This window comes from Sus scrofa, chromosome 17, assembly GCF_054392235.1.
Source record: "Sus scrofa isolate SSC_HxYL_T2T_F1_AM1 chromosome 17, Sscrofa_HxYL_maternal_Yorkshire_Landrace_v2.0, whole genome shotgun sequence".
In the NCBI taxonomy this organism is placed as follows: Eukaryota; Metazoa; Chordata; class Mammalia; order Artiodactyla; family Suidae; genus Sus; species Sus scrofa.
In genome coordinates, this window is record NC_139399.1 from 6,855,763 (window position 1) to 6,873,401 (window position 17,639).

Below are 17,639 nucleotides of genomic sequence, written 5' to 3' on the forward strand. Positions count from 1 at the left end.
CATTCAATGATGCTGCATGGAATCCTCTGCATTCAATCGGGATGCTTTGGGCCATGCTGCATAAAATCCACTGCATTCAATCACGCTGCATAGAATCCACTGCATTCAATCATGCTGCATAAAATCCACTACATTCAATAGGGTTCCCTTTCTTCACGCTGCATGGAATCCACTGCATTCACTCTCGCTGCATGGGATCCACTGCATTCAATCGGGATGCATTTGACCACGCTGCATGGAGTACACTGCATTCAATCACAATGCATGGAATCCACTGCATTCCATCGGGATGCTTTGGGCGATGCTGCATAAATTCCACTGCATTTAATCGAGATGCATTGGGCCTCGCTGCATGGACTCCACTGCATACAATCGGGATCCATTGCGCCACAATGCATGGAATCCTCTGCATTCAATGACGCTGCATGGAATCCACTGCATTCAATCGGGATGCTTTGGGCCATGCTGCCTAACATCCACTGCATTCAATCACCCTGCATGGAGTCCATTGCATTCAATACGGATGCAGTTTACCACGCTGCATGGAGTACACTGCATTCAATCTCGCTGCATGGAATCCACTGCATTCCATCGGGATGCTTTGGGCCGTGCTGCATAAAACGCACTGCATTCAATCTGGATGCATTGGGCCTCGCTGCATGGACTCCACTGCATACAATCGCGATCCTTTGCGCCACAATGCATGGAATCCTCTTCATTCAATGACGCTGCATGGAATCCACTGCATTCAATCGGGATGCTTTGGGCCATGCTGCATAAAATCAACTGCATTCAATCATGATGCATGGAATCCACTGCATTCAATCATGCTGTATAAAATCCACTACATTCAATGGGTTCCATTTCTTCACGCTGCATAGACTCCGCTGCATTCAATCGGGATGCATTTGAACACGCTGCATGGTGTACACTGAATTCAATGACAATGAATGGAATCCACACATTCAATCGAGATGCTTTGGGCCATGCTGCATAAACTCCACTGCATTCAATCGGGATGCATTGGGCCATGCTGCATAAAATCCACTGCATTCCATCATGCTGCATAAAATCCACTGCATTCAATAGGGTTCCATTTCTTCACGATGCATGGAATCAACTGATTTCTAACACGCTGCATGGCGTCCACTGCATTAATAGGAATGCATTTTACCACGCTGCATGGAATCAACTAAATTCTGACACAATGCATGGAATCCACTGCATTCAATAGGGATGCATTTTACCACGGTGCATGGAGTAAACTGAATTCAATCACAATGCATGGAATCCACTGCATTCAATCGGGATGCTTTGGGCCTCGCTGCATCGACTCCACTGCATACAATCGGGATCCATTGCGCCACAATGCATGGAATCCTCTGCATTCAATGACGCTGCATGGAATCCACTGCATTCAATCGGGATGCTTTGGGCCATGCTGCCTAACATCCACTGCATTCAATCACCCTGCATGGAGTCCATTGCATTCAATACGGATGCAGTTTACCACGCTGCATGGAGTACACTGCATTCAATCTCGCTGCATGGAATCCACTGCATTCCATCGGGATGCTTTGGGCCGTGCTGCATAAAACGCACTGCATTCAATCTGGATGCATTGGGCCTCGCTGCATGGACTCCACTGCATACAATCGCGATCCTTTGCGCCACAATGCATGGAATCCTCTTCATTCAATGACGCTGCATGGAATCCACTGCATTCAATCGGGATGCTTTGGGCCATGCTGCATAAAATCAACTGCATTCAATCATGATGCATGGAATCCACTGCATTCAATCATGCTGTATAAAATCCACTACATTCAATGGGTTCCATTTCTTCACGCTGCATAGACTCCGCTGCATTCAATCGGGATGCATTTGAACACGCTGCATGGTGTACACTGAATTCAATGACAATGAATGGAATCCACACATTCAATCGAGATGCTTTGGGCCATGCTGCATAAACTCCACTGCATTCAATCGGGATGCATTGGGCCATGCTGCATAAAATCCACTGCATTCCATCATGCTGCATAAAATCCACTGCATTCAATAGGGTTCCATTTCTTCACGATGCATGGAATCAACTGATTTCTAACACGCTGCATGGCGTCCACTGCATTAATAGGAATGCATTTTACCACGCTGCATGGAATCAACTAAATTCTGACACAATGCATGGAATCCACTGCATTCAATAGGGATGCATTTTACCACGGTGCATGGAGTAAACTGAATTCAATCACAATGCATGGAATCCACTGCATTCAATCGGGATGCTTTGGGCCTCGCTGCATCGACTCCACTGCATACAATCGGGATCCATTGCGCCACAATGCATGGAATCCTCTGCATTCAATGATGCTGCATGGAATCCACTGCATTCAATCGGGATGCTTTGGGCCATGCTGCATAAAATCCACTACATTCAATGGGTTCCATTTCTTCACACTGCATAGACTCCACTTCATTCGATCGGGATGCATTTGAACACGCTGCATGGAGCACACTGAATTCAATCACAATGAATGGAATCCACACATTCAATCGAGATGCTTTGGGCCATGCTGCATAAAATCCACTGCATTCAATCGGGATGCATTGGGCCATGCTGCTTAAAATGCACTGCATTCCATCATGCTGCATGGAATCCACTGCATTCAATAGGGTTCCATTTCTTCACGCTGCATGGAATCAACTGAATTCTAACACAATGCATGGAGTTCACTTCATTCAATACGGATGCATTTTACCACGCTGCATGGAGTAATCTGAATTCAATCACAATGCATTGAATCCACTGCATTCAATCGGGATGCATTGGGCCTCGCTGCATGGACTCCACTGCATACAATCGGGATCCATTGCGCCACAATGCATGGAATCCTCTGCATTCAATGACGCTGCATGGAATCCACTGCATTCAATCGGGATGCTTTGGGCCATGCTGCATAATACACACTGCCTTCAATCACGCTGCATGGAATCCACTGCATTCAATCATGCTGCATAAAATCCACTGCATTCAATAGGGTTCCATTTCTTCACGCTGCATGGAATCCACTGCATTCAATCGGGATGCCTTGGGCCATGCTGCATAAAATCAACTGCATTCAATAATGTGCATGGAATCCACTGCATTCAATCATGCTGCATAAAATCCACTACATTCAATGGGTTCCATTTCTTCACACTGCATAGACTCCACTGCATTCAATCGGGATCCATTGCGCTAAAATGCATTGAATAATCTGCATTCAATGACGCTGCATGGAATCCACTGCATTCAATCGGTATGCTTTGGGCCATGCTGCATAGCATCCACTGCATTCAATCATGCTGCATAAAATCCACTGCATTCTATAGGGTCCCTTTTCTTCACACTGCATGGAATCAACTGAATTCTAACACAATGCATGGAGTCCACTGCATTCAATAGGGATGCATTATACCACGCTGCATGGAGTAAACTGAATTCAATCACAATGCATGTAATTCACTGCATTCAATTGGGATGCTTTGGGCTATGCTGCATAAAATCCACTGCATTCCATGATGCTGCATAAAATCCACTGCATTCAATAGGGTTCCATTTCTTCACGTTGAATGGAATCAACTGAATTCTAACACAATGCATGGAGTCCACTGCATTCAATAGGGTTGCATTTTACCAGGCTGCATGGAGTAAACTGAATTCAATCACAATGCATGGAATCCACTGCATTCAATCGGGATGCTTTGGGCCTCGCTGCATCGACTCCACAGCATACAATCGGGATGCATTGCGCCACAATGCATGGAATCCTCTGCATTCAATGACGCTGCATGGAATCCACTGCATTCAATCGGGATGCTTTGGGCCATGCTGCATAAAATCCACTGCTTTCAAACATGCTGCATGGAATCCACTGCATTCAATCATGCTGCATAAAATCCACTGCATTCAATATGGTTCCATTTCTTCACGGTGCATGGAATCCACTGCATTCAATCACGATACATGGAATCCACTGCATTCAATCGGGATGCTTTGAGCGATGCTGCATAAAATCCACTGCATTCCATCGAGATGCATTGGGCCTCGCTGCATGGACTCCACTGCATACAATTGGGATCCATTGTACCACAATGCATGGAATCCTCTGCATTCAATGACGCTGCATGGAATCCACTGCATTCATTCGGGATGCTTTGGGCCATGCTGCATAACATCCACTGCATTCAATCACCCTGCATGGAGTCCATTGCATTCAATACGGATGCATTTTACCACGCTGCATGGAGTACACTGCATTCAATCACAATGCATGGAATCCACTGAATTCAATCAGGATGCTTTTGGCCATGCTGCAAAAAAGGCACTGCATTCAATCTGGATGCATTGGGCCTCGCTGCATGGACTCCACTGCATACAATCGGGATCCGTTGCACCACAATGCATGGAATCCTCTTCATTCATTGACGCTGCATGGAAACCACTGCATTCAATCGGGATGCTTTGGGCCATGCTGCATAAAATCCACTGCATTCAATCATGATGCATAGAATCCACTGCATTCAATCATGCTGCATAAACTCCACTGCATTCAATACGGTCCCATTTTTCACGGTGCATGGAATCCACTGCATTCAATCACGCTGCATGGAGTCCACTGCATTCAATCGGTATGATTTGGGCCATGCTGCATGTAATCCACTGCATTCAATTGGGATGCTTTGGGCCATGCTGCATAAAATCCACTGCTTTCAATCACGCTGCATGGAATCCACTGCATTCAATCATGCTGCATAAAATCCACTGCATTCAATATGGTTCCATTTCTTCACGCTGCATGGAATCAACTGCATTCAATCTCGCTGCATGGAATCCTCTGCATTCAATCGGGATGAATTTTACCACGCTGCATGGAGTACACTGCATTCACTCACAATGCATGGAATTCACTACATTCAATCGGGATGCTTTGGGCGATGCTGCATATAATCCACTTCATTCAATCGGGATGCATTGGGCCTCACTGCATGGACTCCACTGCATGCAATCGGGATCCATTGAGCAACAATGCATGGAATCCTCTGCATTCAATGATAATGCATGGAATCCACTGCATTCAATCGGGATGCTTTGGGCCAGGCTGCATAACCTCCACTGCATTCAATCACCCTGAATGGAGTCCAATGCATTCAATCGGGATGCATGTTACCACGCTGCATGGAGTACACTGCATTCAATCTCGCTGCATGGAATCCACTGCATTCAATCGGGATGCTTTGGGCCATGCTGCATAAAATCCACTGCATTCTATCGGGATGCATTGGACCTCGCTGCATCGATTCAACGGCATACAATCGGGATCCATTGCGCCACAATGCAAGGATTCTTCTGCATTCAATGACGCTGCATGGAATCCGCTGCATTCAATCGGGATGCTTTGGGCCATGCTGCATAAAATCCACTGCATTCAATCATGCTGCATAAAATCCACTGCATTCAATAGGGTTCCATTTCTTCACGCTGCATGGAATCCACTGCATTTAATCATGCTGCATGGAGTCCAATGCATTCAATCGTGATGCATTTTACCACACTGCATGGAGTACACTGCATTCCATCACAATGCATGGAATCCACTGCATTCAAACGGGATGCTTTGGGCCATGCTGCATAAAATCCACTGCATTCTATCGGGATGCATTGGACCTTGCTGCATCGATTCCACTGCATACAATCGGGATCCATTGCGCCACAATGCATGGAATCCTCTGCATTCAATGACGCTTCATGGAATCCACTGCATTCAATTTGGATGCTTTGGGCCATGCTGCATAAACTCCACTGCATTCCATCATGCTGCATGGAATCCACTGCATTCAATCATGCTGCATAAAATCCACTACATTCAATAGGGTTCCATTTCTTCACGATGCATGGAATCAACTGATTTCTAACACGCTGCATGGCGTCCACTGCATTAATAGGAATGCATTTTACCACGCTGCATGGAATCAACTAAATTCTGACACAATGCATGGAATCCACTGCATTCAATAGGGATGCATTTTACCACGGTGCATGGAGTAAACTGAATTCAATCACAATGCATGGAATCCACTGCATTCAATCGGGATGCTTTGGGCCTCGCTGCATCGACTCCACTGCATACAATCGGGATCCATTGCGCCACAATGCATGGAATCCTCTGCATTCAATGATGCTGCATGGAATCCACTGCATTCAATCGGGATGCTTTGGGCCATGCTGCATAAAATCCACTACATTCAATGGGTTCCATTTCTTCACACTGCATAGACTCCACTTCATTCGATCGGGATGCATTTGAACACGCTGCATGGAGCACACTGAATTCAATCACAATGAATGGAATCCACACATTCAATCGAGATGCTTTGGGCCATGCTGCATAAAATCCACTGCATTCAATCGGGATGCATTGGGCCATGCTGCTTAAAATGCACTGCATTCCATCATGCTGCATGGAATCCACTGCATTCAATAGGGTTCCATTTCTTCACGCTGCATGGAATCAACTGAATTCTAACACAATGCATGGAGTTCACTTCATTCAATACGGATGCATTTTACCACGCTGCATGGAGTAATCTGAATTCAATCACAATGCATTGAATCCACTGCATTCAATCGGGATGCATTGGGCCTCGCTGCATGGACTCCACTGCATACAATCGGGATCCATTGCGCCACAATGCATGGAATCCTCTGCATTCAATGACGCTGCATGGAATCCACTGCATTCAATCGGGATGCTTTGGGCCATGCTGCATAAAACACACTGCCTTCAATCACGCTGCATGGAATCCACTGCATTCAATCATGCTGCATAAAATCCACTGCATTCAATAGGGTTCCATTTCTTCACGCTGCATGGAATCCACTGCATTCAATCGGGATGCTTTGGGCCATGCTGCATAAAATCAACTGCATTCAATAATGTGCATGGAATCCACTGCATTCAATCATGCTGCATAAAATCCACTACATTCAATGGGTTCCATTTCTTCACACTGCATAGACTCCACTGCATTCAATCGGGATCCATTGCGCTAAAATGCATTGAATAATCTGCATTCAATGACGCTGCATGGAATCCACTGCATTCAATCATGCTGCATAAAATCCACTGCATTCTATAGGGTCCCTTTTCTTCACACTGCATGGAATCAACTGAATTCTAACACAATGCATGGAGTCCACTGCATTCAATAGGGATGCATTATACCACGCTGCATGGAGTAAACTGAATTCAATCACAATGCATGTAATTCACTGCATTCAATTGGGATGCTTTGGGCTATGCTGCATAAAATCCACTGCATTCCATGATGCTGCATAAAATCCACTGCATTCAATAGGGTTCCATTTCTTCACGTTGAATGGAATCAACTGAATTCTAACACAATGCATGGAGTCCACTGCATTCAATAGGGTTGCATTTTACCAGGCTGCATGGAGTAAACTGAATTCAATCACAATGCATGGAATCCACTGCATTCAATCGGGATGCTTTGGGCCTCGCTGCATCGACTCCACAGCATACAATCGGGATGCATTGCGCCACAATGCATGGAATCCTCTGCATTCAATGACGCTGCATGGAATCCACTGCATTCAATCGGGATGCTTTGGGCCATGCTGCATAAAATCCACTGCTTTCAAACATGCTGCATGGAATCCACTGCATTCAATCATGCTGCATAAAATCCACTGCATTCAATATGGTTCCATTTCTTCACGGTGCATGGAATCCACTGCATTCAATCACGATACATGGAATCCACTGCATTCAATCGGGATGCTTTGAGCGATGCTGCATAAAATCCACTGCATTCCATCGAGATGCATTGGGCCTCGCTGCATGGACTCCACTGCATACAATTGGGATCCATTGTACCACAATGCATGGAATCCTCTGCATTCAATGACGCTGCATGGAATCCACTGCATTCATTCGGGATGCTTTGGGCCATGCTGCATAACATCCACTGCATTCAATCACCCTGCATGGAGTCCATTGCATTCAATACGGATGCATTTTACCACGCTGCATGGAGTACACTGCATTCAATCACAATGCATGGAATCCACTGAATTCAATCAGGATGCTTTTGGCCATGCTGCAAAAAAGGCACTGCATTCAATCTGGATGCATTGGGCCTCGCTGCATGGACTCCACTGCATACAATCGGGATCCGTTGCACCACAATGCATGGAATCCTCTTCATTCATTGACGCTGCATGGAAACCACTGCATTCAATCGGGATGCTTTGGGCCATGCTGCATAAAATCCACTGCATTCAATCATGCTGCATAAACTCCACTGCATTCAATACGGTCCCATTTTTCACGGTGCATGGAATCCACTGCATTCAATCACGCTGCATGGAGTCCACTGCATTCAATCGGTATGATTTGGGCCATGCTGCATGTAATCCACTGCATTCAATTGGGATGCTTTGGGCCATGCTGCATAAAATCCACTGCTTTCAATCACGCTGCATGGAATCCACTGCATTCAATCATGCTGCATAAAATCCACTGCATTCAATATGGTTCCATTTCTTCACGCTGCATGGAATCAACTGCATTCAATCTCGCTGCATGGAATCCTCTGCATTCAATCGGGATGAATTTTACCACGCTGCATGGAGTACACTGCATTCACTCACAATGCATGGAATTCACTACATTCAATCGGGATGCTTTGGGCGATGCTGCATATAATCCACTTCATTCAATCGGGATGCATTGGGCCTCACTGCATGGACTCCACTGCATGCAATCGGGATCCATTGAGCAACAATGCATGGAATCCTCTGCATTCAATGATAATGCATGGAATCCACTGCATTCAATCGGGATGCTTTGGGCCAGGCTGCATAACCTCCACTGCATTCAATCACCCTGAATGGAGTCCAATGCATTCAATCGGGATGCATGTTACCACGCTGCATGGAGTACACTGCATTCAATCTCGCTGCATGGAATCCACTGCATTCAATCGGGATGCTTTGGGCCATGCTGCATAAAATCCACTGCATTCTATCGGGATGCATTGGACCTCGCTGCATCGATTCAACGGCATACAATCGGGATCCATTGCGCCACAATGCAAGGATTCTTCTGCATTCAATGACGCTGCATGGAATCCGCTGCATTCAATCGGGATGCTTTGGGCCATGCTGCATAAAATCCACTGCATTCAATCATGCTGCATAAAATCCACTGCATTCAATAGGGTTCCATTTCTTCACGCTGCATGGAATCCACTGCATTTAATCATGCTGCATGGAGTCCAATGCATTCAATCGTGATGCATTTTACCACACTGCATGGAGTACACTGCATTCCATCACAATGCATGGAATCCACTGCATTCAAACGGGATGCTTTGGGCCATGCTGCATAAAATCCACTGCATTCTATCGGGATGCATTGGACCTTGCTGCATCGATTCCACTGCATACAATCGGGATCCATTGCGCCACAATGCATGGAATCCTCTGCATTCAATGACGCTTCATGGAATCCACTGCATTCAATTTGGATGCTTTGGGCCATGCTGCATAAACTCCACTGCATTCCATCATGCTGCATGGAATCCACTGCATTCAATCATGCTGCATAAAATCCACTACATTCAATAGGGTTCCATTTCTTCACGATGCATGGAATCAACTGATTTCTAACATGCTGCATGGCGTCCACTGCATTAATAGGAATGCATTTTACCACGCTGCATGGAATCAACTAAATTCTGACACAATGCATGGAATCCACTGCATTCAATAGGGATGCATTTTACCACGGTGCATGGAGTAAACTGAATTCAATCACAATGCATGGAATCCACTGCATTCAATCGGGATGCTTTGGGCCTCGCTGCATCGACTCCACTGCATACAATCGGGATCCATTGCGCCACAATGCATGGAATCCTCTGCATTCAATGATGCTGCATGGAATCCACTGCATTCAATCGGGATGCTTTGGGCCATGCTGCATAAAATCCACTACATTCAATGGGTTCCATTTCTTCACACTGCATAGACTCCACTTCATTCGATCGGGATGCATTTGAACACGCTGCATGGAGCACACTGAATTCAATCACAATGAATGGAATCCACACATTCAATCGAGATGCTTTGGGCCATGCTGCATAAAATCCACTGCATTCAATCGGGATGCATTGGGCCATGCTGCTTAAAATGCACTGCATTCCATCATGCTGCATGGAATCCACTGCATTCAATAGGGTTCCATTTCTTCACGCTGCATGGAATCAACTGAATTCTAACACAATGCATGGAGTTCACTTCATTCAATACGGATGCATTTTACCACGCTGCATGGAGTAATCTGAATTCAATCACAATGCATGGAATCCACTGCATTCAATCGGGATGCATTGGGCCTCGCTGCATGGACTCCACTGCATACAATCGGGATCCATTGCGCCACAATGCATGGAATCCTCTGCATTCAATGACGCTGCATGGAATCCACTGCATTCAATCGGGATGCTTTGGGCCATGCTGCATAAAACACACTGCCTTCAATCACGCTGCATGGAATCCACTGCATTCAATCATGCTGCATAAAATCCACTGCATTCAATAGGGTTCCATTTCTTCACGCTGCATGGAATCCACTGCATTCAATCGGGATGCTTTGGGCCATGCTGCATAAAATCAACTGCATTCAATAATGTGCATGGAATCCACTGCATTCAATCATGCTGCATAAAATCCACTACATTCAATGGGTTCCATTTCTTCACACTGCATAGACTCCACTGCATTCAATCGGGATCCATTGCGCTAAAATGCATTGAATAATCTGCATTCAATGACGCTGCATGGAATCCACTGCATTCAATCGGTATGCTTTGGGCCATGCTGCATAGCATCCACTGCATTCAATCATGCTGCATAAAATCCACTGCATTCTATAGGGTCCCTTTTCTTCACACTGCATGGAATCAACTGAATTCTAACACAATGCATGGAGTCCACTGCATTCAATAGGGATGCATTATACCACGCTGCATGGAGTAAACTGAATTCAATCACAATGCATGTAATTCACTGCATTCAATTGGGATGCTTTGGGCTATGCTGCATAAAATCCACTGCATTCCATGATGCTGCATAAAATCCACTGCATTCAATAGGGTTCCATTTCTTCACGTTGAATGGAATCAACTGAATTCTAACACAATGCATGGAGTCCACTGCATTCAATAGGGTTGCATTTTACCAGGCTGCATGGAGTAAACTGAATTCAATCACAATGCATGGAATCCACTGAATTCAATCGGGATGCTTTGGGCCTCGCTGCATCGACTCCACTGCATTCAATCCCGCTGCATGTAATCCACTGCATTCAATCAGTATCAATTACACCATGCTGCATGGAATCCACTACATTTACTCTGGATGCATTTTACAACGCTGCATGGATTCCACTGCATTCAACCACACTGCATGGAATCCACTGCATTCAATCAGTATCACTTACACCACGCAGCATGGAATCCAATGCATTCAATCGGAATTTATTGTGCCGTGCTGCATGGAATCCACTTCATTCAATCTGGATCCATTGTGCCACGCTGCATGGAATCCACTACATTCAATCGGTATCCATTTCACCATGCTGCATTGAATCCACTGCATTCACTCTGGATACATTGACCCAAGCTGCATGGAATCCACTGCATTCAATCTTGATGCATGCAATCCACTGCATTCAATCGGGATCCTTTCTGCCACGATGCATGGAATCATCTGCATTCAATCACGCCACATGGAATCCACTGCATTCAAACAGGATCCATTGGGCCACGCTGCATAGAATCCACTGCTTTCAATCCCGATCCATTGGGCCACGCTGGATGAAATCCACTGCATTCAATCGGGATTCATTGCACCATGCTGCATGGAATCCACTGCATCAAATCTGGATCCATTGTGCCATGCTGCATTGAATCCACTGCCTTCAATCTGGATACATTGCACCACGCTGCATGGAATCCACTGCATTCAATCGGTATCCACTCTGCCATGCTGCATGGAATCCACTGCATTCACTCGGGATACATTGCCCCAAGCTGCATGGAATCCACTGCATTCACTCAGGATGCATTTCACAACGCTGATTGGAATACAGTGCATTCAATCATGCTGAATGGAATCCACTGCATTCAATCGGTATCAATTACACCATGCTACATGGAATCGACTACATTCACTCTGGATGCATTTCACAACGCTGCATGGATTCCCCGGCATGTAATCCACTGCATTCAATCGGTATCAATTACACCATGCTGCATGGAATCCACTGCATTCACTCTCGCTGCATGGGATCCACTGCATTGAATCGGGATGCATTTGACCACGCTGCATGGAGTACACTGCATTCAATCACAATGCATGGAATCCACTGCATTCCATCGGGATGCTTTGGGCGATGCTGCATAAAATCCACTGCATTCAATCGAGATGCATTGGGCCTCGCTGCATGGACTCCACTGCATACAATCGGGATCCATTGCGCCACAATGCATGGAATCCTCTGCATTCAATGACGCTGCATGCAATCCACTGCATTCAATCGGGATGCTTTGGGCCATGCTGCCTAACATCCACTGCATTCAATCACCCTGCATGGAGTCCATTGCATTCAATACGGCTGCAGTTTACCACGCTGCATGGAGTACATTGCATTCAATCTCGCTGCATGGAATCCACTGCATTCCATCGGGATGCTTTGGGCCGTGCTGCATAAAACGCACTGCATTCAATCTGGATGCATTGGGCCTCGCTGCATGGACTCCACTGCATACAATCGCGATCCTTTGCGCCACAATGCATGGAATCCTCTTCATTCAATGACGCTGCATGGAATCCACTGCATTCAATCGGGATGCTTTGGGCCATGCTGCATAAAATCAACTGCATTCAATCATGATGCATGGAATCCACTGCATTCAATCATGCTGCATAAAATCCACTACATTCAATGGGTTCCATTTCTTCACGCTGCATAGACTCCGCTGCATTCAATCGGGATGCATTTGAACACGCTGCATGGTGTACACTGAATTCAATCACAATGAATGGAATCCACACATTCAATCGAGATGCTTTGGGCCATGCTGCATAAAATCCACTGCATTCAATTGGGATGCATTGGGCCATGCTGCATAAAATCCACTGCATTCCATCATGCTGCATAAAATCCACTGCATTCCATCATGCTGCATAAAATCCACTGCATTCAATAGGGTTCCATTTCTTCACGCTGCGTGGAATCCACTGCATTCAATCTCGCTACATGGAATCCACTGCATTCAATCGGGATGCTTTGGGCGATGCTGCATAAAATCCACTGCATTCAATCGGGATGCATTGGGCCTCGCTGCATGGACTCCACTGCATACAATCGGGATCCATCGCCACAATGCATGGAATCCTCTGCATTCAATGACGCTGCATGGAATCCACTGAATTCAATCACCCGGCATGGAGTCCATTGCATTCAATACGGATGCATATTACCACGCTGCATGGAGTACACTGTATTCAATCACAATGCATGGAATCAAATGCATTCAATCGGGATGCTTTTGGCCATGCTGCATAACACGCACTGCATTCAATCTGGATGCATTGGGCCTCGCTGCATGGACTCCACCGTATACAATCGGGATCCGTTGCACCACAATGCATGGAATCCTCTTCATTCAATGACGCTGCATGGAAACCACTGCATTCAATCGGGATGCTTTGCGCCATGCTGCATAAACTCCACTGCATTCAAACATGCTGCATGGAATCCACTGCATTCAATCATGCTGCATAAAATCCACTGCATTCAATAGGGTTCCATTTTTCACGGTGCATGTAATCCACTGCATTCAATCACGCTGCATGGAGTCCACTGCATTCAATCGGTATGATTTGAGCCATGCTGCATGTAATCCACGGCATTCAATCGGGATGCTTTGGGCCATGCTGCATAAAATCCACTGCTTTCAAATATGCTGCATGGAATCCACTGCATTCAATCATGCTGCGTAAAATCCACTGCATTCCATATGGTTCCATTTCTTCACGCTGCATGGAATCCACTGCATTCAATCTCGCTTCATGGAATCCTCTGCATTCAATCGGGATGCATTTGACCACGCTGCATGGAGTACACTGCATTCAATCACAATGCATGGAATCCACTGCATTCCATCGGGATGCTTTGGGCGATGCTGCATAAAATCCACTGCATTCAATCGAGATGCATTGGGCCTCGCTGCATGGACTCCACTGCATACAATCGGGATCCATTGCGCCACAATGCATGGAATCCTCTGCATTCAATGACGCTGCATGCAATCCACTGCATTCAATCGGGATGCTTTGGGCCATGCTGCCTAACATCCACTGCATTCAATCACCCTGCATGTAGTCCATTGCATTCAATACGGATGCATTTTACCACGCTGCATGGAGTACACTGCATTCAATCTCGCTGCATGGAATCCACTGCATTCCATCGGGATGCTTTGGGCCATGCTGCATAAAACGCACTGCATTCAATCTGGATGCATTGGGCCTCGCTGCATGGACTCCACTGCATACAATCGGGATCCTTTGCACCACAATGCATGGAATCCTCTTCATTCAATGACGCTGCATGGAATCCACTGCATTCAATCGGGATGCTTTGGGCCATGCTGCATAAAATCAACTGCATTCAATCATGATGCTTGGAATCCACTGCATTCAATCATGCTGCATAAAATCCACTACATTCAATGGGTTCCATTTCTTCACGCTGCATAGACTCCGCTGCATTCAATCGGGATGCATTTGAACACGCTGCATGGTGTACACTGAATTCAATCACAATGAATGGAATCCACACATTCAATCGAGATGCTTTGGGCCATGCTGCATAAAATCCACTGCATTCAATCGGGATGCATTGGGCCATGCTGCATAAAATCCACTGCATTCCATCATGCTGCATAAAATCCACTGCATTCAATAGGGTTCCATTTCTTCACGCTGCATGGAATCAACTGAATTCTAACACAATGCATGGAGTTCACTGCATTCAATAGGGATGCATTTTACCGCACTGAATGGAGTAAACTGAATTCAATCACAATGCATGGAATCCACTGCATTCAATCGGGATGCTTTGGGCCTCGCTGCATCGACTCCACTGCATACAATCGGGATCCATTGCGCCACAATGCATGGAATCCTCTGCATTCAATGATGCAGCATGGAATCCACTGCATTCAATCGGGATGCTTTGGGCCATGCTGCATAAAACACACTGCCTTCAATCACGCTGCATGGAATCAACTGCATTCAATCATGCTGCATAAAATCCACTGCATTCAATAGGGTTCCATTTCTTCACGCTTTATAGAATCCACTGCATTCAATCTCGCTGCATGGAATCCACTGCATTCAATCGTGATGCATTTTACCACGCTGCATGGAGTACACTGCATTCAATCACAATGCATGGAATATACTGCATTCAATCAGGATGCATTGGGCCATGCTGCATAAAACGCACTTCATTCAATCTGGATTAATTGCACCTCGCTGCATGGACTCCACTGCATAGAATCGGGATCCATTGCGCTAAAATGCATTGAATAATCTGCATTCAATGACGCTGCATGGAATCCACTGCATTCAATCGGGATGCTTTGGGCCATGCTGCATAAACTCCACTGCATTCCATCATGCTGCATGGAATCCACTGCATTCAATCATGCTGCATAAAATCCACTACATTCAATAGGGTTCCATTTCTTCACGCTGCATGGAATCAACTGAATTTTGACACAATGCCTGGAGTCCACTGCATTCAATAGGGATGCATTTTACCACGCTGAATGGAGTAAACTGAATTCAATCACAATGCATGGAATCCACTGCATTCAATCGGGATGCTTTGGGCCTCGCTGCATCGACTCCACTGCATACAATCGGGATCCATTGCGCCACAATGCATGGAATCCTCTGCATTCAATGACGCTGCATGCAATCCACTGCATTCAATCGGGATGCTTTGGGCCATGCTGCATAAAATCCACTGCATTCAATCACGCTGCATGGAATCCACTGCATTCAATCATGCTGCATATTATCCACTGCATTCAATAGGGTTCCATTTCTTCACGCTGCATGGAATCCACTACATTCAATCTCACTGCATGGAATAATCTGCATTCAATCGGGATGAATTTTACAACCCTGAATGGAGTACACTGCATTCAATCACAATGCATGGAATACACTGCATTCAATCGGGATGCTTTGGGCCATGCTGCATAAAACGCACTTCATTCAATCTGGATGCATTGCGCCTCGCTGCATGGACTCCACTGCATACAATCGGGATCCATTGCGCTAAAATGCATTGAATAATCTGCATTCAATGATGCTGCATGGAATCCACTGCATTCAATCGGGATGTTTGGGCCATGCTGCATAACATCCACTGCATTCAATCATGCTGCATGGACTCCACTGCATTCAATCATGGTGCATAAAATCCACGGCATTCAATAGGGTTCCATTTCTTCATGCTGCATAGAATCCACTGCATTCAACCACGCTGCATGGAATCCACTGCATTCAATCGGGATACATTATACCACGCTGCATGGAGTATACTGCATTCAATCACAATGCATGGAATCCACTGCATTCAATAGGGATGCTTTGGGCCATGCTGCATAAATACCACTGCATTCAATCGGGATGCATTGGGCCTCATTGTATCGACTCCACTGCATACAATCGGGATCCATTGCGCCACAATGCATGGAATCCTCTGCATTCAATGACGCTGCATGGAATCCACTGCATTCAATCGGGATGCTTTGGGCCATGCTGCATAAAATCCACTGCATTCAATCACGCTGCATGGAATCCACTGCATTCAATCACGCTGCATGATATCCACTGCATTCAATCTACATGATTTGGGCCATGCTGCATAATATCCACTGCATTCAATCCGGATGCATTGGGCCTCGCTGCATCAACTCCACTGCATACAATCTGGATCCATTGCGCCACAATGCATGGAATCCTATGCATTCAATGACGCTGCATGGAATCCACTGCATACAATCGGGATGCTTTGGGCCATGCTGCATAAAATCCACTGCATTCCTTCATGCTACATGGAATCCACGGCATTCCATCATGCTGCATATAATCCACTGCATTCAATAGTGTTCCATTTCTTCATGCTGCATGGAATCCACTGCATTCAATCACGCTGCATGGAATCCACTGCATTCAATCGGGATGCATTTTACCACGCTGCATGGATTTCACTGCATTCAATCACAAGGCATGGAATCCACTGCATTCAATCAGTATCCATTACACCTGGCTGCATGGAATCCATTGCATTCAATCTGGATACATTGCCCCACACTGCATTAAATCTACTGCATTCACTCGGGATGCATTTCACAACGCTGCATGGAATCCACTGCATTCAATCTTGATGCATGGAATCTACTGCATTCAATCGGGATCCTTT